The sequence below is a fragment of the Capricornis sumatraensis genome, chromosome 20 (genome assembly GCF_032405125.1).
Source record: "Capricornis sumatraensis isolate serow.1 chromosome 20, serow.2, whole genome shotgun sequence".
NCBI lineage: Eukaryota > Metazoa > Chordata > Mammalia > Artiodactyla > Bovidae > Capricornis > Capricornis sumatraensis.
Window position 1 is genome coordinate 1,171,151 of NC_091088.1, and position 24,593 is coordinate 1,195,743.

Sequence of the window (24,593 nt, forward strand, 5' to 3'; positions counted from 1 at the left end):
CTCCAGAAGTACCCAAAGATCCATGTCAGCCCCTGAGAGGAATCCTCGGTTCTGGCCCTTACTCCACACAAGGTTTTTGGTCCCGGTATCGACGGGAGAGAAATCCCGAGAGGCCCCCTAGCAACTCGCATGGGGACTGGCCTCTCCTGAGGCCACCAGGGCGGGTCCCTGAGGTCCCCGTCGTAACTCGACAACACCTGCCGCAACTCGAGAAAATCCAGGAAGATCTACCTTCCAGGCGAGATGAGGCCTATTTCCGATGAGGCGTCTGGAAACGAATGACACCTAACCTCTGGAACTTCGAAAGGGTCTTTCACACCCTTGCTGCAAATCAAGAAGTTCACCGCCATACCCGTGTCCACTCGAGAGGAAGCATGATGGTCCCGCCCACATCCAGAGGAGCCCCGTTTCCCCCTCGTAGCTCGAGATGAGGGATCCTTTCCCTGCTTTCAACGGGAAAGAATTCCCGGCGTTCCCATCGCATCTCAAGAGGAGGCACTCTCAACAGGAAAGGCGAGAGGAACTCCATGGTCGTACCACCATTCCAAGAGTCCCCCAGATGTCTCAGTCCATTCCAGAGGAACCTCTTTGCCCTGCACTGGCTCATCTTTCACGCCGAGGATCGACTCACACCACGGTGGCACGTGGGACAGCCCTGTGGGAAAGCCTCGAGGGAAAGCTTCGAGGGAAAACCACAGATCCTTTGATCCACGCGACGGGAAGCGTGACATTGCTGCTACAGCCTGGAAGGAAAGCGCACGTGCATGCCCCCACTCGAGACGAGGCCTGACTCCCCTGGGGAGACTCCAGAAGTACCCAAAGATCCATGTCAGCCCCTGAGAGGAATCCTCGGTTCCGGCCCTGACTCCACACAAGGTTTTTGGCCCCGGTATCGACGGGAGAGGAATCCCGAGAGGCCCCCTAGCAACTCGCATGGGGACTGGCCTCTCCTGAGGCCACCAGGGCGGGTCCCTGAGGTCCCCGTCGTAACTCGGGAACACCTGCCGCAACTCGAGAAAATCCAGGAAGTTCTCCCTTCCAGGCGAGATGAGGCCTATTTCCGATGAGGCGTCTGGAGACTAATGACACCTAACCTCTGGAACTTCGAAAGGGTCTTTCACACCCTTGCTGCAACTCAAGAAGTTCACCGCCATACCCGTCTCCACACGAGAGAAAGGACGATGGTCCCGCCCACATCCAGAGGAGCCCCGTTTGCCCCTCGTAGCTCGAGATGAGGGATCCTTTCCCTGCTTTCAACGGGAAAGAATTCCCGGCGTTCCCGTCGCATCTCAAGAAGAGGCACTCTCAACAGGAAAGGCGAGAGGAACTCCATGGTCGTACCACCATTCCAAGAGTCCCCCAGATGTCTCAGTCCATTCCAGAGGAACCTCTTTGCCCTGCACTGGCTCATCTTTCACGCCGAGGATCGACTCACACCACGGTGGCACGTGGGACAGCCCTGTGGGAAAGCCTCGAGGGAAAGCCTCGAGGGAAAACCACAGATACTTTGATCCACGCGACGGGAAGCGTGACATTGCTGCTACAGCCTGGAAGGAAAGCGCACGTGCATGCCCCCACTCGAGACGAGGCCTGACTCCCCTGGGTAGACTCCAGAAGTACCCAAAGATCCATGTCAGCCCCTGAGAGGAATCCTCGGTTCCGGCCCTGACTCCAAAAAATTCTTTTGGCCCCGGTATCGACGGGAGAGGAATCCCGAGAGGCCCCCTAGCAACTCGCATGGGGACTGGACTCTCCTGAGGCCACCAGGGCGGGTCCCTGAGGTCCTCGTCCTAACTCGAGAACGCCTGCCGCAACTCGAGAAAATCCAGGAAGTTCTCCCTTCCAGGCGAGATGAGGCCTATTTCCGATGAGGCGTCTGGAGACTAATGACACCTAACATCTGGAACTTCGAAAGGGTCTTTCACACCCTTGCTGCAACTCAAGAAGTTCACCGCCATACCCGTCTCCACTCGAGAGGTAGCACGATGGTCCCGCCCACATCCAGAGGAGCCCCGTTTCCCCCTCGTAGCTCGAGATGAGGGATCCTTTCCCTGCTTTCAACGGGAAAGAATTCCCGGCGTTCCCGTCGCATCTCAAGAGGAGGCACTCTCAACAGGAAAGGCGAGAGGAACTCCATGGTCGTACCACCATTCCAAGAGTCCCCCAGATGTCTCAGTCCATTCCAGAGGAAACTCTTTGCCCTGCACTGGCTCATCTTTCACGCCGAGGATCGAATCACACCACGGTGGCACGTGGGACAGCCCTGTGGGAAAGCCTCGAGGGAAAGCCTCGAGGGAAAACCACAGACCCTTTGATCCACGCGACGGGAAGCGTGACATTGCTGCTACAGCCTGGAAGGAAAGCGCACGTGCATGCCCCCACTCTAGACGAGGCCTGTCTCCCCTGGCGAGACTCCAGAAGTACCTAAAGATCCATATCAGCCCCTGAGAGGAATCCTCGGTTCCGGCCCTGACTCCACACAAGGTTTTTGGCCCCGGTATCGACGGGAGAGGAATCCCGAGAGGCCCCCTAGCAACTCGCATGGGGACTGGCCTCTCCTGAGGCCACCAGGGCGGGTCCCTGAGGTCCCCGTGGTAACTCTGGATAACCTGCCGCAACTCGAGAAAATCCAGGAAGTTCTCCCTTCCAGGCGAGATGAGGCCTATTTCCGATGAGGCGTCTGGACACTAATGACACCTAACCTCTGGAACTTCGAAAGGGTCTTTCACACCCTTGCTGCAACTCAAGAAGTTCATCGCCATACCCGTCTCCACTCGAGAGGAAGCACGATGGTCCCGCCCACATCCAGAGGAGCCCCGTTTCCCCCTCGGAGCTCGAGATGAGGGATCCTTTCCCTGCTTTCAACGGGAAAGAATTCCCGGCGTTCCCGTCGCATCTCAAGAGGGGGCACTCTCAACAGGAAAGGCGAGAGGAACTCCATGGTCGTACCACCATTCCAAGAGACCCCCAGATGTCTCAGTCCATTCCAGAGGAAACTCTTTGCCCTGCACTGGCTCATCTTTCACGCCGAGGATCGACTCACACCACGGTGGCACGTGGGACAGCCCTGTGGGAAAGCCTCGAGGGAAAGCCTCGAGGGAAAACCACAGATCCTTTGATCCACGCGACGGGAAGCGTGACATTGCTGCTACAGCCTGGAAGGAAAGCGCACGTGCATGCCCCCACTCGAGACGAGGCCTGACTCCGCTGGGGAGACTCCTGGAGTACCCAAAGATCCATGTCAGCCCCTGAGAGGAATCCTCGGTTCTGGCCCTGACTCCACACAAGGTTTTTGGCCCCGGTATCGATGGGAGAGGAATCCCGAGAGGCCCCCTAGTAACTCGCATGGGGACTGGCCTCTCCTGAGGCCACCAGGGCGGGTCCCTGAGGTCCCCGTCGTAAGTCGAGAACACCTGCCGCAACTCGAGAAAATCCAGGAAGTTCTACCTTCCAGGCGAGATGAGGCCTATTTCCGATGAGGCGTCTGGAGACGAATGACACCTAACCTCTGGAACTTCGAAAGGGTCTTTCACACCCTTGCTGCAACTCACGAAGTTCACCGCCATACCCGTGTCCACTCGAGAGGAAGCATGATGGTCCCGCCCACATCCAGAGGAGCCCCGTTTCCCCCTCGTAGCTCGAGATGAGGGATCCTTTCCCTGCTTTCAACGGGAAAGAATTCCCGGCGTTCCCATCGCATCTCAAGAGGAGGCACTCTCAACTGGAAAGGCGAGAGGAACTCCATGGTCGTACCACCATTCCAAGAGTCCCGCAGATGTCTCAGTCCATTCCAGAGGAACCTCTTTGCCCTGCACTGGCTCATCTTTCACGCCGAGGATCGACTCACACCACGGTGGCACGTGGGACAGCCCTGTGGGAAAGCCTCGAGGGAAAGCCTCGAGGGAAAACCACAGATCCTTTGATCCACGCGACGGGAAGCGTGACATTGCTGCTACAGCCTGGAAGGAAAGCGCACGTGCATGCCCCCACTCGAGACGAGGCCTGACTCCCCTGGGGAGACTCCAGAAGTACCCAAAGATCCATGTCAGCCCCTGAGAGGAATCCTCGGTTCTGGCCCTTACTCCACACAAGGTTTTTGGTCCCGGTATCGACGGGAGAGAAATCCCGAGAGGCCCCCTAGCAACTCGCATGGGGACTGGCCTCTCCTGAGGCCACCAGGGCGGGTCCCTGAGGTCCCCGTCGTAACTCGACAACACCTGCCGCAACTCGAGAAAATCCAGGAAGTTCTACCTTCCAGGCGAGATGAGGCCTATTTCCGATGAGGCGTCTGGAAACGAATGACACCTAACCTCTGGAACTTCGAAAGGGTCTTTCACACCCTTGCTGCAAATCAAGAAGTTCACCGCCATACCCGTGTCCACTCGAGAGGAAGCATGATGGTCCCGCCCACATCCAGAGGAGCCCCGTTTCCCCCTCGTAGCTCGAGATGAGGGATCCTTTCCCTGCTTTCAACGGGAAAGAATTCCCGGCGTTCCCATCGCATCTCAAGAGGAGGCACTCTCAACAGGAAAGGCGAGAGGAACTCCATGGTCGTACCACCATTCCAAGAGTCCCCCAGATGTCTCAGTCCATTCCAGAGGAACCTCTTTGCCCTGCACTGGCTCATCTTTCACGCCGAGGATCGACTCACACCACGGTGGCACGTGGGACAGCCCTGTGGGAAAGCCTCGAGGGAAAGCCTCGAGGGAAAACCACAGATCCTTTGATCCACGCGACGGGAAGCGTGACATTGCTGCTACAGCCTGGAAGGAAAGCGCACGTGCATGCCCCCACTCGAGACGAGGCCTGACTCCCCTGGGGAGACTCCAGAAGTACCCAAAGATCCATGTCAGCCCCTGAGAGGAATCCTCGGTTCCGGCCCTGACTCCACACAAGGTTTTTGGCCCCGGTATCGACGGGAGAGGAATCCCGAGAGGCCCCCTAGCAACTCGCATGGGGACTGGCCTCTCCTGAGGCCACCAGGGCGGGTCCCTGAGGTCCCCGTCGTAACTCGGGAACACCTGCCGCAACTCGAGAAAATCCAGGAAGTTCTCCCTTCCAGGCGAGATGAGGCCTATTTCCGATGAGGCGTCTGGAGACTAATGACACCTAACCTCTGGAACTTCGAAAGGGTCTTTCACACCCTTGCTGCAACTCAAGAAGTTCACCGCCATACCCGTCTCCACACGAGAGAAAGGACGATGGTCCCGCCCACATCCAGAGGAGCCCCGTTTGCCCCTCGTAGCTCGAGATGAGGGATCCTTTCCCTGCTTTCAACGGGAAAGAATTCCCGGCGTTCCCGTCGCATCTCAAGAAGAGGCACTCTCAACAGGAAAGGCGAGAGGAACTCCATGGTCGTACCACCATTCCAAGAGTCCCCCAGATGTCTCAGTCCATTCCAGAGGAACCTCTTTGCCCTGCACTGGCTCATCTTTCACGCCGAGGATCGACTCACACCACGGTGGCACGTGGGACAGCCCTGTGGGAAAGCCTCGAGGGAAAGCCTCGAGGGAAAACCACAGATACTTTGATCCACGCGACGGGAAGCGTGACATTGCTGCTACAGCCTGGAAGGAAAGCGCACGTGCATGCCCCCACTCGAGACGAGGCCTGACTCCCCTGGGTAGACTCCAGAAGTACCCAAAGATCCATGTCAGCCCCTGAGAGGAATCCTCGGTTCCGGCCCTGACTCCAAAAAATTCTTTTGGCCCCGGTATCGACGGGAGAGGAATCCCGAGAGGCCCCCTAGCAACTCGCATGGGGACTGGACTCTCCTGAGGCCACCAGGGCGGGTCCCTGAGGTCCTCGTCCTAACTCGAGAACACCTGCCGCAACTCGAGAAAATCCAGGAAGTTCTCCCTTCCAGGCGAGATGAGGCCTATTTCCGATGAGGCGTCTGGAGACTAATGACACCTAACATCTGGAACTTCGAAAGGGTCTTTCACACCCTTGCTGCAACTCAAGAAGTTCACCGCCATACCCGTCTCCACTCGAGAGGTAGCACGATGGTCCCGCCCACATCCAGAGGAGCCCCGTTTCCCCCTCGTAGCTCGAGATGAGGGATCCTTTCCCTGCTTTCAACGGGAAAGAATTCCCGGCGTTCCCGTCGCATCTCAAGAGGAGGCACTCTCAACAGGAAAGGCGAGAGGAACTCCATGGTCGTACCACCATTCCAAGAGTCCCCCAGATGTCTCAGTCCATTCCAGAGGAAACTCTTTGCCCTGCACTGGCTCATCTTTCACGCCGAGGATCGAATCACACCACGGTGGCACGTGGGACAGCCCTGTGGGAAAGCCTCGAGGGAAAGCCTCGAGGGAAAACCACAGACCCTTTGATCCACGCGACGGGAAGCGTGACATTGCTGCTACAGCCTGGAAGGAAAGCGCACGTGCATGCCCCCACTCTAGACGAGGCCTGTCTCCCCTGGCGAGACTCCAGAAGTACCCAAAGATCCATATCAGCCCCTGAGAGGAATCCTCGGTTCCGGCCCTGACTCCACACAAGGTTTTTGGCCCCGGTATCGACGGGAGAGGAATCCCGAGAGGCCCCCTAGCAACTCGCATGGGGACTGGCCTCTCCTGAGGCCACCAGGGCGGGTCCCTGAGGTCCCCGTGGTAACTCTGGATAACCTGCCGCAACTCGAGAAAATCCAGGAAGTTCTCCCTTCCAGGCGAGATGAGGCCTATTTCCGATGAGGCGTCTGGACACTAATGACACCTAACCTCTGGAACTTCGAAAGGGTCTTTCACACCCTTGCTGCAACTCAAGAAGTTCATCGCCATACCCGTCTCCACTCGAGAGGAAGCACGATGGTCCCGCCCACATCCAGAGGAGCCCCGTTTCCCCCTCGGAGCTCGAGATGAGGGATCCTTTCCCTGCTTTCAACGGGAAAGAATTCCCGGCGTTCCCGTCGCATCTCAAGAGGGGGCACTCTCAACAGGAAAGGCGAGAGGAACTCCATGGTCGTACCACCATTCCAAGAGACCCCCAGATGTCTCAGTCCATTCCAGAGGAAACTCTTTGCCCTGCACTGGCTCATCTTTCACGCCGAGGATCGACTCACACCACGGTGGCACGTGGGACAGCCCTGTGGGAAAGCCTCGAGGGAAAGCCTCGAGGGAAAACCACAGCCCCTTTGATCCACGCGACGGGAAGCGTGACATTGCTGCTACAGCCTGGAAGGAAAGCGCACGTGCATGCCCCCACTCGAGACGAGGCCTGTCTCCCCTGGCGAGACTCCAGAAGTACCCAAAGATCCATGTCAGCCCCTGAGAGGAATCCTCGGATCCGGCCCTGACTCCACACAAGGTTTTTGGCCCCAGTATCGACGGGAGAGGAATCCCGAGTGGCCCCCTAGCAACTCGCATGTGGACTGGCCTCTCCTGAGGCCACCAGGGCGGGTCCCTGAGGTCCCCGTCGTAACTCGGGAACACCTGCCGCAACTCGAGAAAATCCAGGAAGTTCTCCCTTCCAGGCGAGATGAGGCCTATTTCCGATGAGGCGTCTGGAGACTAATGACACCTAACCTCTGGAACTGCGAAAGGGTCTTTCACACCCTTGCTGCAACTCAAGAAGTTCACCGCCATACCCGTCTCCACACGAGAGGAAGCACGATGGTCCCGCCCACATCCAGAGGAGCCCCGTTTGCCCCTCGTAGCTCGAGATGAGGGATCCTTTCCCTGCTTTCAACGGGAAAGAATTCCCGGCGTTCCCGTCGCATCTCAAGAGGAGGCACTCTCAACAGGAAAGGCGAGAGGAACTCCATGGTCGTACCACCATTCCAAGAGTCCCCCAGATGTCTCAGTCCATTCCAGAGGAACCTCTTTGCCCTGCACTGGCTCATCTTTCACGCCGAGGATCGACTCACACCACGGTGGCACGTGGGACAGCCCTGTGGGAAAGCCTCGAGGGAAAGCCTCGAGGGAAAACCACAGATCCTTTGATCCACGCGACGGGAAGCGTGACATTGCTGCTACAGCCTGGAAGGAAAGCGCACGTGCATGCCCCCACTCGAGACGAGGCCTGACTCCGCTGGGGAGACTCCAAGAGTACCCTAAGATCCATGTCAGCCCCTGAGAGGAATCCTCGGTTCTGGCCCTGACTCCACACAAGGTTTTTGGCCCCGGTATCGATGGGAGAGGAATCCCGAGAGGCCCCCTAGTAACTCGCATGGGGACTGGCCTCTCCTGAGGCCACCAGGGCGGGTCCCTGAGGTCCCCGTCGTAAGTCGAGAACACCTGCCGCAACTCGAGAAAATCCAGGAAGTTCTACCTTCCAGGCGAGATGAGGCCTATTTCCGATGAGGCGTCTGGAGACGAATGACACCTAACCTCTGGAACTTCGAAAGGGTCTTTCACACCCTTGCTGCAACTCTCGAAGTTCACCGCCATACCCGTGTCCACTCGAGAGGAAGCATGATGGTCCCGCCCACATCCAGAGGAGCCCCGTTTCCCCCTCGTAGCTCGAGATGAGGGATCCTTTCCCTGCTTTCAACGGGAAAGAATTCCCGGCGTTCCCATCGCATCTCAAGAGGAGGCACTCTCAACAGGAAAGGCGAGAGGAACTCCATGGTCGTACCACCATTCCAAGAGTCCCGCAGATGTCTCAGTCCATTCCAGAGGAACCTCTTTGCCCTGCACTGGCTCATCTTTCACGCCGAGGATCGACTCACACCACGGTGGCACGTGGGACAGCCCTGTGGGAAAGCCTCGAGGGAAAGCCTCGAGGGAAAACCACAGATCCTTTGATCCACGCGACGGGAAGCGTGACATTGCTGCTACAGCCTGGAAGGAAAGCGCACGTGCATGCCCCCACTCGAGACGAGGCCTAACTCCGCTGGGGAGACTCCAGAAGTACCCAAAGATCCATGTCAGCCCCTGAGAGGAATCCTCGGTTCTGGCCCTTACTCCACACAAGGTTTTTGGTCCCGGTATCGACGGGAGAGAAATCCCGAGAGGCCCCCTAGCAACTCGCATGGGGACTGGCCTCTCCTGAGGCCACCAGGGCGGGTCCCTGAGGTCCCCGTCGTAACTCGACAACACCTGCCGCAACTCGAGAAAATCCAGGAAGTTCTACCTTCCAGGCGAGATGAGGCCTATTTCCGATGAGGCGTCTGGAAACGAATGACACCTAACCTCTGGAACTTCGAAAGGGTCTTTCACACCCTTGCTGCAACTCAAGAAGTTCACCGCCATACCCGTGTCCACTCGAGAGGAAGCATGATGGTCCCGCCCACATCCAGAGGAGCCCCGTTTCCCCCTCGTAGCTCGAGATGAGGGATCCTTTCCCTGCTTTCAACGGGAAAGAATTCCCGGCGTTCCCGTCGCATCTCAAGAGGAGGCACTCTCAACAGGAAAGGCGAGAGGAACTCCATGGTCGTACCACCATTCCAAGAGTCCCCCAGATGTCTCAGTCCATTCCAGAGGAACCTCTTTGCCCTGCACTGGCTCATCTTTCACGCCGAGGATCAACTCACACCACGGTGGCACGTGGGACAGCCCTGTGGGAAAGCCTCGAGGGAAAGCCTCGAGGGAAAACCACAGATCCTTTGATCCACGCGACGGGAAGCGTGACATTGCTGCTACAGCCTGGAAGGAAAGCGCACGTGCATGCCCCCACTCGAGACGAGGCCTGACTCCCCTGGGGAGACTCCACAAGTACCCAAAGATCCATGTCAGCCCCTGAGAGGAATCCTCGGTTCCGGCCCTGACTCCACACAAGGTTTTTGGCCCCGGTATCGACGGGAGAGGAATCCCGAGAGGCCCCCTAGCAACTCGCATGGGGACTGGCCTCTCCTGAGGCCACCAGGGCGGGTCCCTGAGGTCCCCGTCGTAACTCGGGATAACCTGCCGCAACTCGAGAAAATCCAGGAAGTTCTCCCTTCCAGGCGAGATGAGGCCTATTTCCGATGAGGCGTCTGGAGACTAATGACACCTAACCTCTGGAACTTCGAAAGGGTCTTTCACACCCTTGCTGCAACTCAAGAAGTTCACCGCCATACCCGTCTCCACTCGAGAGGAAGCACGATGGTCCCGCCCACATCCAGAGGAGCCCCGTTTCCCCCTCGGAGCTCGAGATGAGGGATCCTTTCCCTGCTTTCAACGGGAAAGAATTCCCGGCGATCCCGTCGCATCTCAAGAGGAGGCACTCTCCACAGGAAAGCCGAGAGGAACTCCATGGTCGTACCACCATTCCAAGAGTCCCCCAGATGTCTCAGTCCATTCCAGAGGAACCTCTTTGCCCTGCACTGGCTCATCTTTCACGCCGAGGATCGACTCACACCACGGTGGCACGTGGGACAGCCCTGTGGGAAAGCCTCGAGGGAAAGCCTCGAGGGAAAACCACAGATCCTTTGATCCACGCGACGGGAAGCGTGACATTGCTGCTACAGCCTGGAAGGAAAGCGCACGTGCATGCCCCCACTCGAGACGAGGCCTGACTCCCCTGGGTAGACTCCAGAAGTACCCAAAGATCCATGTCAGCCCCTGAGAGGAATCCTCGGTTCCGGCCCTGACTCCAAAAAATTCTTTTGGCCCCGGTATCGACGGGAGAGGAATCCCGAGAGGCCCCCTAGCAACTCGCATGGGGACTGGCCTCTCCTGAGGCCACCAGGGCGGGTCCCTGAGGTCCTCGTCGTAACTCGAGAACACCTGCCGCAACTCGAGAAAATCCAGGAAGTTCTCCCTTCCAGGCGAGATGAGGCCTATTTCCGATGAGGCGTCTGGAGACTAATGACACCTAACATCTGGAACTTCGAAAGGGTCTTTCACACCCTTGCTGCAACTCAAGAAGTTCACCGCCATACCCGTCTCCACTCGAGAGGAAGCACGATGGTCCCGCCCACATCCAGAGGAGCCCCGTTTCCCCCTCGTAGCTCGAGATGAGGGATCCTTTCCCTGCTTTCAACGGGAAAGAATTCCCGGCGTTCCCGTCGCATCTCAAGAGGAGGCACTCTCAACAGGAAAGGCGAGAGGAACTCCATGGTCGTACCACCATTCCAAGAGTCCCCCAGATGTCTCAGTCCATTCCAGAGGAAACTCTTTGCCCTGCACTGGCTCATCTTTCACGCCGAGGATCGACTCACACCACGGTGGCACGTGGGACAGCCCTGTGGGAAAGCCTCGAGGGAAAGCCTCGAGGGAAAACCACAGACCCTTTGATCCACGCGACGGGAAGCGTGACATTGCTGCTACAGCCTGGAAGGAAAGCGCACGTGCATGCCCCCACTCTAGACGAGGCCTGTCTCCCCTGGCGAGACTCCAGAAGTACCCAAAGATCCATATCAGCCCCTGAGAGGAATCCTCGGTTTCGGCCCTGACTCCACACAAGGTTTTTGGCCCCGGTATCGACGGGAGAGGAATCCCGAGAGGCCCCCTAGCAACTCGCATGGGGACTGGCCTCTCCTGAGGCCACCAGGGCGGGTCCCTGAGGTCCCCGTCGTAACTCTGGATAACCTGCCGCAACTCGAGAAAATCCAGGAAGTTCTCCCTTCCAGGCGAGATGAGGCCTATTTCCGATGAGGCGTCTGGACACTAATGACACCTAACCTCTGGAACTTCGAAAGGGTCTTTCACACCCTTGCTGCAACTCAAGAAGTTCACCGCCATACCCGTCTCCACTCGAGAGGAAGCACGATGGTCCCGCCCACATCCAGAGGAGCCCCGTTTCCCCCTCGTAGCTCGAGATGAGGGATCCTTTCCCTGCTTTCAACGGGAAAGAATTCCCGGCGTTCCCGTCGCATCTCAAGAGGAGGCACTCTCAACAGGAAAGGCGAGAGGAACTCCATGGTCGTACCACCATTCCAAGAGTCCCCCAGATGTCTCAGTCCATTCCAGAGGAACCTCTTTGCCCTGCACTGGCTCATCTTTCACGCCGAGGATCGACTCACACCACGGTGGCACGTGGGACAGCCCTGTGGGAAAGCCTCGAGGGAAAGCCTCGAGGGAAAACCACAGATCCTTTGATCCACGCGACGGGAAGCGTGACATTGCTGCTACAGCCTGGAAGGAAAGCGCACGTGCATGCCCCCACTCGAGACGAGGCCTGACTCCGCTGGGGAGACTCCTGGAGTACCCAAATATCCATGTCAGCCCCTGAGAGGAATCCTCGGTTCTGGCCCTGACTCCACACAAGGTTTTTGGCCCCGGTATCGATGGGAGAGGAATCCCGAGAGGCCCCCTAGTAACTCGCATGGGGACTGGCCTCTCCTGAGGCCACCAGGGCGGGTCCCTGAGGTCCCCGTCGTAAGTCGAGAACACCTGCCGCAACTCGAGAAAATCCAGGAAGTTCTACCTTCCAGGCGAGATGAGGCCTATTTCCGATGAGGCGTCTGGAGACGAATGACACCTAACCTCTGGAACTTCGAAAGGGTCTTTCACACCCTTGCTGCAACTCACGAAGTTCACCGCCATACCCGTGTCCACTCGAGAGGAAGCATGATGGTCCCGCCCACATCCAGAGGAGCCCCGTTTCCCCCTCGTAGCTCGAGATGAGGGATCCTTTCCCTGCTTTCAACGGGAAAGAATTCCCGGCGTTCCCATCGCATCTCAAGAGGAGGCACTCTCAACTGGAAAGGCGAGAGGAACTCCATGGTCGTACCACCATTCCAAGAGTCCCGCAGATGTCTCAGTCCATTCCAGAGGAACCTCTTTGCCCTGCACTGGCTCATCTTTCACGCCGAGGATCGACTCACACCACGGTGGCACGTGGGACAGCCCTGTGGGAAAGCCTCGAGGGAAAGCCTCGAGGGAAAACCACAGATCCTTTGATCCACGCGACGGGAAGCGTGACATTGCTGCTACAGCCTGGAAGGAAAGCGCACGTGCATGCCCCCACTCGAGACGAGGCCTGACTCCCCTGGGGAGACTCCAGAAGTACCCAAAGATCCATGTCAGCCCCTGAGAGGAATCCTCGGTTCTGGCCCTTACTCCACACAAGGTTTTTGGTCCCGGTATCGACGGGAGAGAAATCCCGAGAGGCCCCCTAGCAACTCGCATGGGGACTGGCCTCTCCTGAGGCCACCAGGGCGGGTCCCTGAGGTCCCCGTCGTAACTCGACAACACCTGCCGCAACTCGAGAAAATCCAGGAAGTTCTACCTTCCAGGCGAGATGAGGCCTATTTCCGATGAGGCGTCTGGAAACGAATGACACCTAACCTCTGGAACTTCGAAAGGGTCTTTCACACCCTTGCTGCAAATCAAGAAGTTCACCGCCATACCCGTGTCCACTCGAGAGGAAGCATGATGGTCCCGCCCACATCCAGAGGAGCCCCGTTTCCCCCTCGTAGCTCGAGATGAGGGATCCTTTCCCTGCTTTCAACGGGAAAGAATTCCCGGCGTTCCCATCGCATCTCAAGAGGAGGCACTCTCAACAGGAAAGGCGAGAGGAACTCCATGGTCGTACCACCATTCCAAGAGTCCCCCAGATGTCTCAGTCCATTCCAGAGGAACCTCTTTGCCCTGCACTGGCTCATCTTTCACGCCGAGGATCGACTCACACCACGGTGGCACGTGGGACAGCCCTGTGGGAAAGCCTCGAGGGAAAGCCTCGAGGGAAAACCACAGATCCTTTGATCCACGCGACGGGAAGCGTGACATTGCTGCTACAGCCTGGAAGGAAAGCGCACGTGCATGCCCCCACTCGAGACGAGGCCTGACTCCCCTGGGGAGACTCCAGAAGTACCCAAAGATCCATGTCAGCCCCTGAGAGGAATCCTCGGTTCCGGCCCTGACTCCACACAAGGTTTTTGGCCCCGGTATCGACGGGAGAGGAATCCCGAGAGGCCCCCTAGCAACTCGCATGGGGACTGGCCTCTCCTGAGGCCACCAGGGCGGGTCCCTGAGGTCCCCGTCGTAACTCGGGAACACCTGCCGCAACTCGAGAAAATCCAGGAAGTTCTCCCTTCCAGGCGAGATGAGGCCTATTTCCGATGAGGCGTCTGGAGACTAATGACACCTAACCTCTGGAACTTCGAAAGGGTCTTTCACACCCTTGCTGCAACTCAAGAAGTTCACCGCCATACCCGTCTCCACACGAGAGAAAGGACGATGGTCCCGCCCACATCCAGAGGAGCCCCGTTTGCCCCTCGTAGCTCGAGATGAGGGATCCTTTCCCTGCTTTCAACGGGAAAGAATTCCCGGCGTTCCCGTCGCATCTCAAGAGGAGGCACTCTCAACAGGAAAGGCGAGAGGAACTCCATGGTCGTACCACCATTCCAAGAGTCCCCCAGATGTCTCAGTCCATTCCAGAGGAACCTCTTTGCCCTGCACTGGCTCATCTTTCACGCCGAGGATCGACTCACACCACGGTGGCACGTGGGACAGCCCTGTGGAAAAGCCTCGAGGGAAAGCCTCGAGGGAAAACCACAGATACTTTGATCCACGCGACGGGAAGCGTGACATTGCTGCTACAGCCTGGAAGGAAAGCGCACGTGCATGCCCCCACTCGAGACGAGGCCTGACTCCCCTGGGTAGACTCCAGAAGTACCCAAAGATCCATGTCAGCCCCAGAGAGGAATCCTCGGTTCCGGCCCTGACTCCAAAAAATTCTTTTGGCCCCGGTATCGACGGGAGAGGAATCCCGAGAGGCCCCCTAGCAACTCGCATGGGGACTGGACTCTCCTGAGGCCACCAGGGCGGGTCCCTGAGGTCCTCGTCCTAACTCGAGAACACCTGCCGCAACTCGAGAAAATCCAGGAAGTTCTCCCTTCCAGGCGAGATGAGGCCTATTTCCGATGAGGCGTCTGGAGACTAATGACACCTAACATCTGGAACTTCGAAAGGGTCTTTCACACCCTTGCTGCAACTCAAGAAGTTCACCGCCATACCCGTCTCCACTCGAGAGGTAGCACGATGGTCCCGCCCACATCCAGAGGAGCCCCGTTTCCCCCTCGTAGCTCGAGATGAGGGATCCTTTCCCTGCTTTCAACGGGAAAGAATTCCCGGCGTTCCCGTCGCATCTCAAGAGGAGGCACTCTCAACAAGAAAGGCGAGAGGAACTCCATGGTCGTACCACCATTCCAAGAGTCCCCCAGATGTCTCAGTCCATTCCAGAGGAAACTCTTTGCCCTGCACTGGCTCATCTTTCACGCCGAGGATCGACTCACACCACGGTGGCACGTGGGACAGCCCTGTGGGAAAGCCTCGAGGGAAAGCCTCGAGGGAAAACCACAGACCCTTTGATCCACGCGACGGGAAGCGTGACATTGCTGCTACAGCCTGGAAGGAAAGCGCACGTGCATGCCCCCACTCGAGACGAGGCCTGACTCCCCTGGGTAGACTCCAGAAGTACCCAAAGATCCATGTCAGCCCCTGAGAGGAATCCTCGGTTCCGGCCCTGACTCCAAAAAATTCTTTTGGCCCCGGTATCGACGGGAGAGGAATCCCGAGAGGCCCCCTAGCAACTCGCATGGGGACTGGCCTCTCCTGAGGCCACCAGGGCGGGTCCCTGAGGTCCCCGTGGTAACTCTGGATAACCTGCCGCAACTCGAGAAAATCCAGGAAGTTCTCCCTTCCAGGCGAGATGAGGCCTATTTCCGATGAGGCGTCTGGACACTAATGACACCTAACCTCTGGAACTTCGAAAGGGTCTTTCACACCCTTGCTGCAACTCAAGAAGTTCACCGCCATACCCGTCTCCACTCGAGAGGAAGCACGATGGTCCCGCCCACATCCAGAGGAGCCCCGTTTCCCCCTCGGAGCTCGAGATGAGGGATCCTTTCCCTGCTTTCAACGGGAAAGAATTCCCGGCGTTCCCGTCGCATCTCAAGAGGAGGCACTCTCAACAGGAAAGGCGAGAGGAACTCCATGGTCGTACCACCATTCCAAGAGACCCCCAGATGTCTCAGTCCATTCCAGAGGAAACTCTTTGCCCTGCACTGGCTCATCTTTCACGCCGAGGATCGACTCACACCACGGTGGCACGTGGGACAGCCCTGTGGGAAAGCCTCGAGGGAAAGCCTCGAGGGAAAACCACAGCCCCTTTGATCCACGCGACGGGAAGCGTGACATTGCTGCTACAGCCTGGAAGGAAAGCGCACGTGCATGCCCCCACTCGAGACGAGGCCTGTCTCCTCTGGCGAGACTCCAGAAGTACCCAAAGATCCATGTCAGCCCCTGAGAGGAATCCTCGGATCCGGCCCTGACTCCACACAAGGTTTTTGGCCCCAGTATCGACAGGAGAGGAATCCCGAGTGGCCCCCTATCAACTCGCATGGGGACTGGCCTCTCCTGAGGCCACCAGGGCGGGTCCCTGAGGTCCCCGTCGTAACTCGGGAACACCTGCCGCAACTCGAGAAAATCCAGGAAGTTCTCCCTTCCAGGCGAGATGAGGCCTATTTCCGATGAGGCGTCTGGAGACTAATGACACCTAACCTCTGGAACTTCGAAAGGGTCTTTCACACCCTTGCTGCAACTCAAGAAGTTCACCGCCATACCCGTCTCCACACGAGAGGAAGCACGATGGTCCCGCCCACATCCAGAGGAGCCCCGTTTGCCCCTCGTAGCTCGAGATGAGGGATCCTTTCCCTGCTTTCAACGGGAAAGAATTCCCGGCGTTCCCGTCGCATCTCAAGAGGAGGCACTCTCAACAGGAAAGGCGAGAGGAACTCCATGGTCGTACCACCATTCCAAGAGTCCCCCAGATGTCTCAGTCCATTCCAGAGGAACCTCTTTGCCCTGCACTGGCTCATCTTTCACGCCGAGGATCGACTCACACAACGGTGGCACGTGGGACAGCCCTGTGGGAAAGCCTCGAGGGAAAGCCTCGAGGGAAAACCACAGATCCTTTGATCCACGCGACGGGAAGCGTGACATTGCTGCTACAGCCTGGAAGGAAAGCGCACGTGCATGCCCCCACTCGAGACGAGGCCTGACTCCGCTGGGGAGACTCCTGGAGTACCCAAAGATCCATGTCAGCCCCTGAGAGGAATCCTCGGTTCTGGCCCTGACTCCACACAAGGTTTTTGGCCCCGGTATCGATGGGAGAGGAATCCCGAGAGGCCCCCTAGTAACTCGCATGGGGACTGGCCTCTCCTGAGGCCACCAGGGCGGGTCCCTGAGGTCCCCGTCGTAAGTCGAGAACACCTGCCGCAACTCGAGAAAATCCAGGAAGTTCTACCTTCCAGGCGAGATGAGGCCTATTTCCGATGAGGCGTCTGGAGACGAATGACACCTAACCTCTGGAACTTCGAAAGGGTCTTTCACACCCTTGCTGCAACTCACGAAGTTCACCGCCATACCCGTGTCCACTCGAGAGGAAGCATGATGGTCCCGCCCACATCCAGAGGAGCCCCGTTTCCCCCTCGTAGCTCGAGATGAGGGATCCTTTCCCTGCTTTCAACGGGAAAGAATTCCCGGCGTTCCCATCGCATCTCAAGAGGAGGCACTCTCAACTGGAAAGGCGAGAGGAACTCCATGGTCGTACCACCATTCCAAGAGTCCCGCAGATGTCTCAGTCCATTCCAGAGGAACCTCTTTGCCCTGCACTGGCTCATCTTTCACGCCGAGGATCGACTCACACCACGGTGGCACGTGGGACAGCCCTGTGGGAAAGCCTCGAGGGAAAGCCTCGAGGGAAAACCACAGATCCTTTGATCCACGCGACGGGAAGCGTGACATTGCTGCTACAGCCTGGAAGGAAAGCGCACGTGCATGCCCCCACTCGAGACGAGGCCTGACTCCCCTGGGGAGACTCCAGAAGTACCCAAAGATCCATGTCAGCCCCTGAGAGGAATCCTCGGTTCTGGCCCTTACTCCACACAAGGTTTTTGGTCCCGGTATCGACGGGAGAGAAATCCCGAGAGGCCCCCTAGCAACTCGCATGGGGACTGGCCTCTCCTGAGGCCACCAGGGCGGGTCCCTGAGGTCCCCGTCGTAACTCGACAACACCTGCCGCAACTCGAGAAAATCCAGGAAGTTCTACCTTCCAGGCGAGATGAGGCCTATTTCCGATGAGGCGTCTGGAAACGAATGACACCTAACCTCTGGAACTTCGAAAGGGTCTTTCACACCCTTGCTGCAAATCAAGAAGTTCACCGCCATACCCGTGTCCACTCGAGAGGAAGCATGATGGTCCCGCCCACATCCAGAGGAGCCCCGTTTCCCCCTCGTAGCTCGAGATGAGGGATCCTTTCCCTGCTTTCAACGGGAAAGAATTCCCGGCGTTCCCATCGCATCTCAAGAGGAGGCACTCTCAACAGGAAAGGCGAGAGGAACTCCATGGTCGTACCACCATTCCAAGAGTCCCCCAGATGTCTCAGTCCATTCCAGAGGAACCTCTTTGCCCTGCACTGGCTCATCTTTCACGCCGAGGATCGACTCACACCACGGTGGCACGTGGGACAGCCCTGTGGGAAAGCCTCGAGGGAAAGCCTCGAGGGAAAACCACAGATCCTTTGATCCACGCGACGGGAAGCGTGACATTGCTGCTACAGCCTGGAAGGAAAGCGCACGTGCATGCCCCCACTCGAGACGAGGCCTGACTCCCCTGGGGAGACTCCAGAAGTACCCAAAGATCCATGTCAGCCCCTGAGAGGAATCCTCGGTTCCGGCCCTGACTCCACACAAGGTTTTTGGCCCCGGTATCGACGGGAGAGGAATCCCGAGAGGCCCCCTAGCAACTCGCATGGGGACTGGCCTCTCCTGAGGCCACCAGGGCGGGTCCCTGAGGTCCCCGTCGTAACTCGGGAACACCTGCCGCAACTCGAGAAAATCCAGGAAGTTCTCCCTTCCAGGCGAGATGAGGCCTATTTCCGATGAGGCGTCTGGAGACTAATGACACCTAACCTCTGGAACTTCGAAAGGGTCTTTCACACCCTTGCTGCAACTCAAGAAGTTCACCGCCATACCCGTCTCCACACGAGAGAAAGGACGATGGTCCCGCCCACATCCAGAGGAGCCCCGTTTGCCCCTCGTAGCTCGAGATGAGGGATCCTTTCCCTGCTTTCAACGGGAAAGAATTCCCGGCGTTCCCGTCGCATCTCAAGAGGAGGCACTCTCAACAGGAAAGGCGAGAGGAACTCCATGGTCGTACCACCATTCCAAGAGTCCCCCAGATGTCTCAGTCCATTCCAGAGGAACCTCTGTGCCCTGCACTGGCTCATCTTTCACGCCGAGGATCGACTCACACCACGGTGGCACGTGGGACAGCCCTGTGGGAAAGCCTCGAGGGAAAGCCTCGAGGGAAAACCACAGACCCTTTGATCCACGCGACGGGAAGCGTGACATTGCTGCTACAGCCTGGAAGGAAAGCGCACGTGCATGCCCCCACTCTAGACGAGGCCTGTCTCCCCTGGCGAGACTCCAGAAGTACCCAAAGATCCATATCAGCCCCTGAGAGGAATCCTCGGTTCCGGCCCTGACTCCACACAAGGTTTTTGGCCCCGGTATCGACGGGAGAGGAATCCCGAGAGGCCCCCTAGCAACTCGCATGGGGACTGGCCTCTCCTGAGGCCACCAGGGCGGGTCCCTGAGGTCCCCGTGGTAACTCTGGATAACCTGCCGCAACTCGAGAAAATCCAGGAAGTTCTCCCTTCCAGGCGAGATGAGGCCTATTTCCGATGAGGCGTCTGGAGACTAATGAAACCTAACCTCTGGAACTTCGAAAGGGTCTTTCACACCGTTGCTGCAACTCAAGAAGTTCACCGCCATACCCGTCTCCACTGGAGAGGAAGCACGATGGTCCCGCCCACATCCAGAAGAGCCCCGTTTCCCCCTCGGAGCTCGAGATGAGGGATCCTTTCCTTGCTTTCAACGGGAAAGAATTCCCGGCGATCCCGTCGAATCTCAAGAGGAGGCACTCTCCACAGGAAAGCCGAGAGGAACTCCATGGTCGTACCACCATTCCAAGAGTCCCCCAGATGTCTCAGTCCATTCCAGAGGAACCTCTTTGCCCTGCACTGGCTCATCTTTCACGCCGAGGATCGACTCACACCACGGTGGCACGTGGGACAGCCCTTTAGGAAAGCCTCGAGGGAAAGCCTCGAGGGAAAACCACAGATCCTTTGATCCACGCGACGGGAAGCGTAACATTGCTGCTACAGCCTGGAAGGAAAGCGCACGTGCATGCCCCCACTCGAGACGAGGCCTGACTCCGCTGGGGAGACTCCAGAAGTACCCAAAGATCCATGTCAGCCCCTGAGAGGAATCCTCGGTTCCGGCCCTGACTCCACACAAGGTTTTTGGCCCCGGTATCGACGGGAGAGGAATCCCGAGAGGCCCCCTAGCAACTCGAATGGGGACTGGCCTCTCCTGAGGCCACCAGGGCGGGTCCCTGAGGTCCCCGTCGTAACTCGGGAACACCTGCCGCAACTCGAGAAAATCCAGGAAGTTCTCCCTTCCAGGCGAGATGAGGCCTATTTCCGATGAGGCGTCTGGAGACTAATGACACCTAACCTCTGGAACTTCGAAAGGGTCTTTCACACCCTTACTGCAACTCAAGAAGTTCACCGCCATACCCGTCTCCACTCGAGAGGAAGCACGATGGTCCCGCCCACATCCAGAGGAGCCCCGTTTCCCCCTCGGAGCTCGAGATGAGGGATCCTTGACCTGCTTTCAACGCGAAAGAATTCCCGGTGTTCTCGTCGCATCTGAAGAGGAGGCACTCTCAACAGGAAAGGCGAGAGGAACTCCATGGTCGTACCACCATTCCAAGAATCCCCCAGATGTCTCAGTCCATTCCAGAGGAACCTCTTTGCCCTGCACTGGCTCATCTTTCACGCCGAGGATCGACTCACACCACGGTGGCACGTGGGACAGCCCTGTGGGAAAGCCTCGAGGGAAAGCCTCGAGGGAAAACCACAGATCCTTTGATCCACGCTACGGGAAGCGTGACATTTCTGCTACAGCCTGGAAGGAAAGCGCACGTGCATGCCCCCACTCGAGACGAGGCCTGACTCCCCTGGGGAGACTCCAGAAGTACCCAAAGATACATGTCAGCCCCTGAGAGGAATCCTCGGTTCCGGCCCTGACTCCACACAAGGTTTTTGGCCCCGGTATCGACGGGAGAGGAATCCCGAAAGGCCCCCTAGCAACTCGCATGGGGACTGGCCTCTCCTGAGGCCACCAGGGCGGGTCCCTGAGGTCCCCGTCGTAACTCGAGAACACCTGCCGCAACTCGAGAAAATCCAGGAAGTTCTCCCTTCCAGGCGAGATGAGGCCTATTTCCGATGAGGCGTCTGGACACTAATGACACCTAACCTCTGGAACTTCGAAAGGGTCTTTCACACCCTTGCTGCAACTCAAGAAGTTCACCGCCATACCCGTCTCCACTCGAGAGGAAGCACGATGGTCCCGCCCACATCCAGAGGAGCCCCGTTTCCCCCTCGGAGCTCGAGATGAGGGATCCTTTCCCTGCTTTCAACGGGAAAGAATTCCCGGCGTTCCCGTCGCATCTCAAGAGGAGGCACTCTCAACAGGAAAGGCGAGAGGAACTCCATGGTCGTACCACCATTCCAAGAGACCCCCAGATGTCTCAGTCCATTCCAGAGGAAACTCTTTGCCCTGCACTGGCTCATCTTTCACGCCGAGGATCGACTCACACCACGGTGGCACGTGGGACAGCCCTGTGGGAAAGCCTCGAGGGAAAGCCTCGAGGGAAAACCACAGCCCCTTTGATCCACGCGACGGGAAGCGTGATATTGCTGCTACAGCCTGGAAGGAAAGCGCACGTGCATGCCCCCACTCGAGACGAGGCCTGTCTCCCCTGGCGAGATTCCAGAAGTACCCAAAGATCCATGTCAGCCCCTGAGAGGAATCCTCGGATCCGGCCCTGACTCCACACAAGGTTTTTGGCCCCAGTATCGACGGGAGAGGAATCCCGAGTGGCCCCCTAGCAACTCGCATGGGGACTGGCCTCTCCTGAGGCCACCAGGGCGGGTCCCTGAGGTCCCCGTCGTAACTCGGGAACACCTGCCGCAACTCGAGAAAATCCAGGAAGTTCTCCCTTCCAGGCGAGATGAGGCCTATTTCCGATGAGGCGTCTGGAGACTAATGACACCTAACCTCTGGAACTTCGAAAGGGTCTTTCACACCCTTGCTGCAACTCAAGAAGTTCACCGCCATACCCGTCTCCACTCGAGAGGTAGCACGATGGTCCCGCCCACATCCAGAGGAGCCCCGTTTCCCCCTCGTAGCTCGAGATGAGGGATCCTTTCCCTGCTTTCAACGGGAAAGAATTCCCGGCGTTCCCGTCGCATCTCAAGAGGAGGCACTCTCAACAAGAAAGGCGAGAGGAACTCCATGGTCGTACCACCATTCCAAGAGTCCCCCAGATGTCTCAGTCCATTCCAGAGGAAACTCTTTGCCCTGCACTGGCTCATCTTTCACGCCGAGGATCGACTCACACCACGGTGGCACGTGGGACAGCCCTGTGGGAAAGCCTCGAGGGAAAGCCTCGAGGGAAAACCACAGACCCTTTGATCCACGCGACGGGAAGCGTGACATTGCTGCTACAGCCTGGAAGGAAAGCGCACGTGCATGCCCCCACTCTAGACGAGGCCTGTCTCCCCTGGCGAGACTCCAGAAGTACCCAAAGATCCATATCAGCCCCTGAGAGGAATCCTCGGTTCCGGCCCTGACTCCGCACAAGGTTTTTGGCCCCGGTATCGACGGGAGAGGAATCCCGAGAGGCCCCCTAGCAACTCGCATGGGGACTGGCCTCTCCTGAGGCCACCAGGGCGGGTCCCTGAGGTCCCCGTGGTAACTCTGGATAACCTGCCGCAACTCGAGAAAATCCACGAAGTTCTCCCTTCCAGGCGAGATGAGGCCTATTTCCGATGAGGCGTCTGGAGACTAATGAAACCTAACCTCTGGAACTTCGAAAGGGTCTTTCACACCGTTGCTGCAACTCAAGAAGTTCACCGCCATACACGTCTCCACCTGAGAGGAAGCACGATGGTCCCGCCCACATCCAGAAGAGCCCCGTTTCCCCCTCGGAGCTCGAGATGAGGGATCCTTTCCTTGCTTTCAACGGGAAAGAATTCCCGGCGATCCCGTCGAATCTCAAGAGGAGGCACTCTCCACAGGAAAGCCGAGAGGAACTCCATGGTCGTACCACCATTCCAAGAGTCCCCCAGATGTCTCAGTCCATTCCAGAGGAACCTCTTTGCCCTGCACTGGCTCATCTTTCACGCCGAGGATCGACTCACACCACGGTGGCACGTGGGACAGCCCTTTAGGAAAGCCTCGAGGGAAAGCCTCGAGGGAAAACCACAGATCCTTTGATCCACGCGACGGGAAGCGTAACATTGCTGTTACAGCCTGGAAGGAAAGCGCACGTGCATGCCCCCACTCGAGACGAGGCCTGACTCCGCTGGGGAGACTCCAGAAGTACCCAAAGATCCATGTCAGCCCCTGAGAGGAATCCTCGGTTCTGGCCCTGACTCCACACAAGGTTTTTGGCCCCGGTATCGACGGGAGAGGAATCCCGAGAGGCCCCCTAGCAACTCGAATGGGGACTGGCCTCTCCTGAGGCCACCAGGGCGGGTCCCTGAGGTCCCCGTCGTAACTCGGGAACACCTGCCGCAACTCGAGAAAATCCAGGAAGTTCTCCCTTCCAGGCGAGATGAGGCCTATTTCCGATGAGGCGTCTGGAGACTAATGACACCTAACCTCTGGAACTTCGAAAGGGTCTTTCACACCCTTACTGCAACTCAAGAAGTTCACCGCCATACCCGTCTCCACTCGAGAGGAAGCACGATGGTCCCGCCCACATCCAGAGGAGCCCCGTTTCCCCCTCGGAGCTCGAGATGAGGGATCCTTGACCTGCTTTCAACGCGAAAGAATTCCCGGTGTTCTCGTCGCATCTGAAGAGGAGGCACTCTCAACAGGAAAGGCGAGAGGAACTCCATGGTCGTACCACCATTCCAAGAATCCCCCAGATGTCTCAGTCCATTCCAGAGGAACCTCTTTGCCCTGCACTGGCTCATCTTTCACGCCGAGGATCGACTCACACCACGGTGGCACGTGGGACAGCCCTGTGGGAAAGCCTCGAGGGAAAGCCTCGAGGGAAAACCACAGATCCTTTGATCCACGCTACGGGAAGCGTGACATTTCTGCTACAGCCTGGAAGGAAAGCGCACGTGCATGCCCCCACTCGAGACGAGGCCTGACTCCCCTGGGGAGACTCCAGAAGTACCCAAAGATACATGTCAGCCACTGAGAGGAATCCTCGGTTCCGGCCCTGACTCCACACAAGGTTTTTGGCCCCGGTATCGACGGGAGAGGAATCCCGAAAGGCCCCCTAGCAACTCGCATGGGGACTGGCCTCTCCTGAGGCCACCAGGGCGGGTCCCTGAGGTCCCCGTCGTAACTCGAGAACACCTGCCGCAACTCGAGAAAATCCAGGAAGTTCTCCCTTCCAGGCGAGATGAGGCCTATTTCCGATGAGGCGTCTGGACACTAATGACACCTAACCTCTGGAACTTCGAAAGGGTCTTTCACACCCTTGCTGCAACTCAAGAAGTTCACCGCCATACCCGTCTCCACTCGAGAGGAAGCACGATGGTCCCGCCCACATCCAGAGGAGCCCCGTTTCCCCCTCGGAGCTCGAGATGAGGGATCCTTTCCCTGCTTTCAACGGGAAAGAATTCCCGGCGT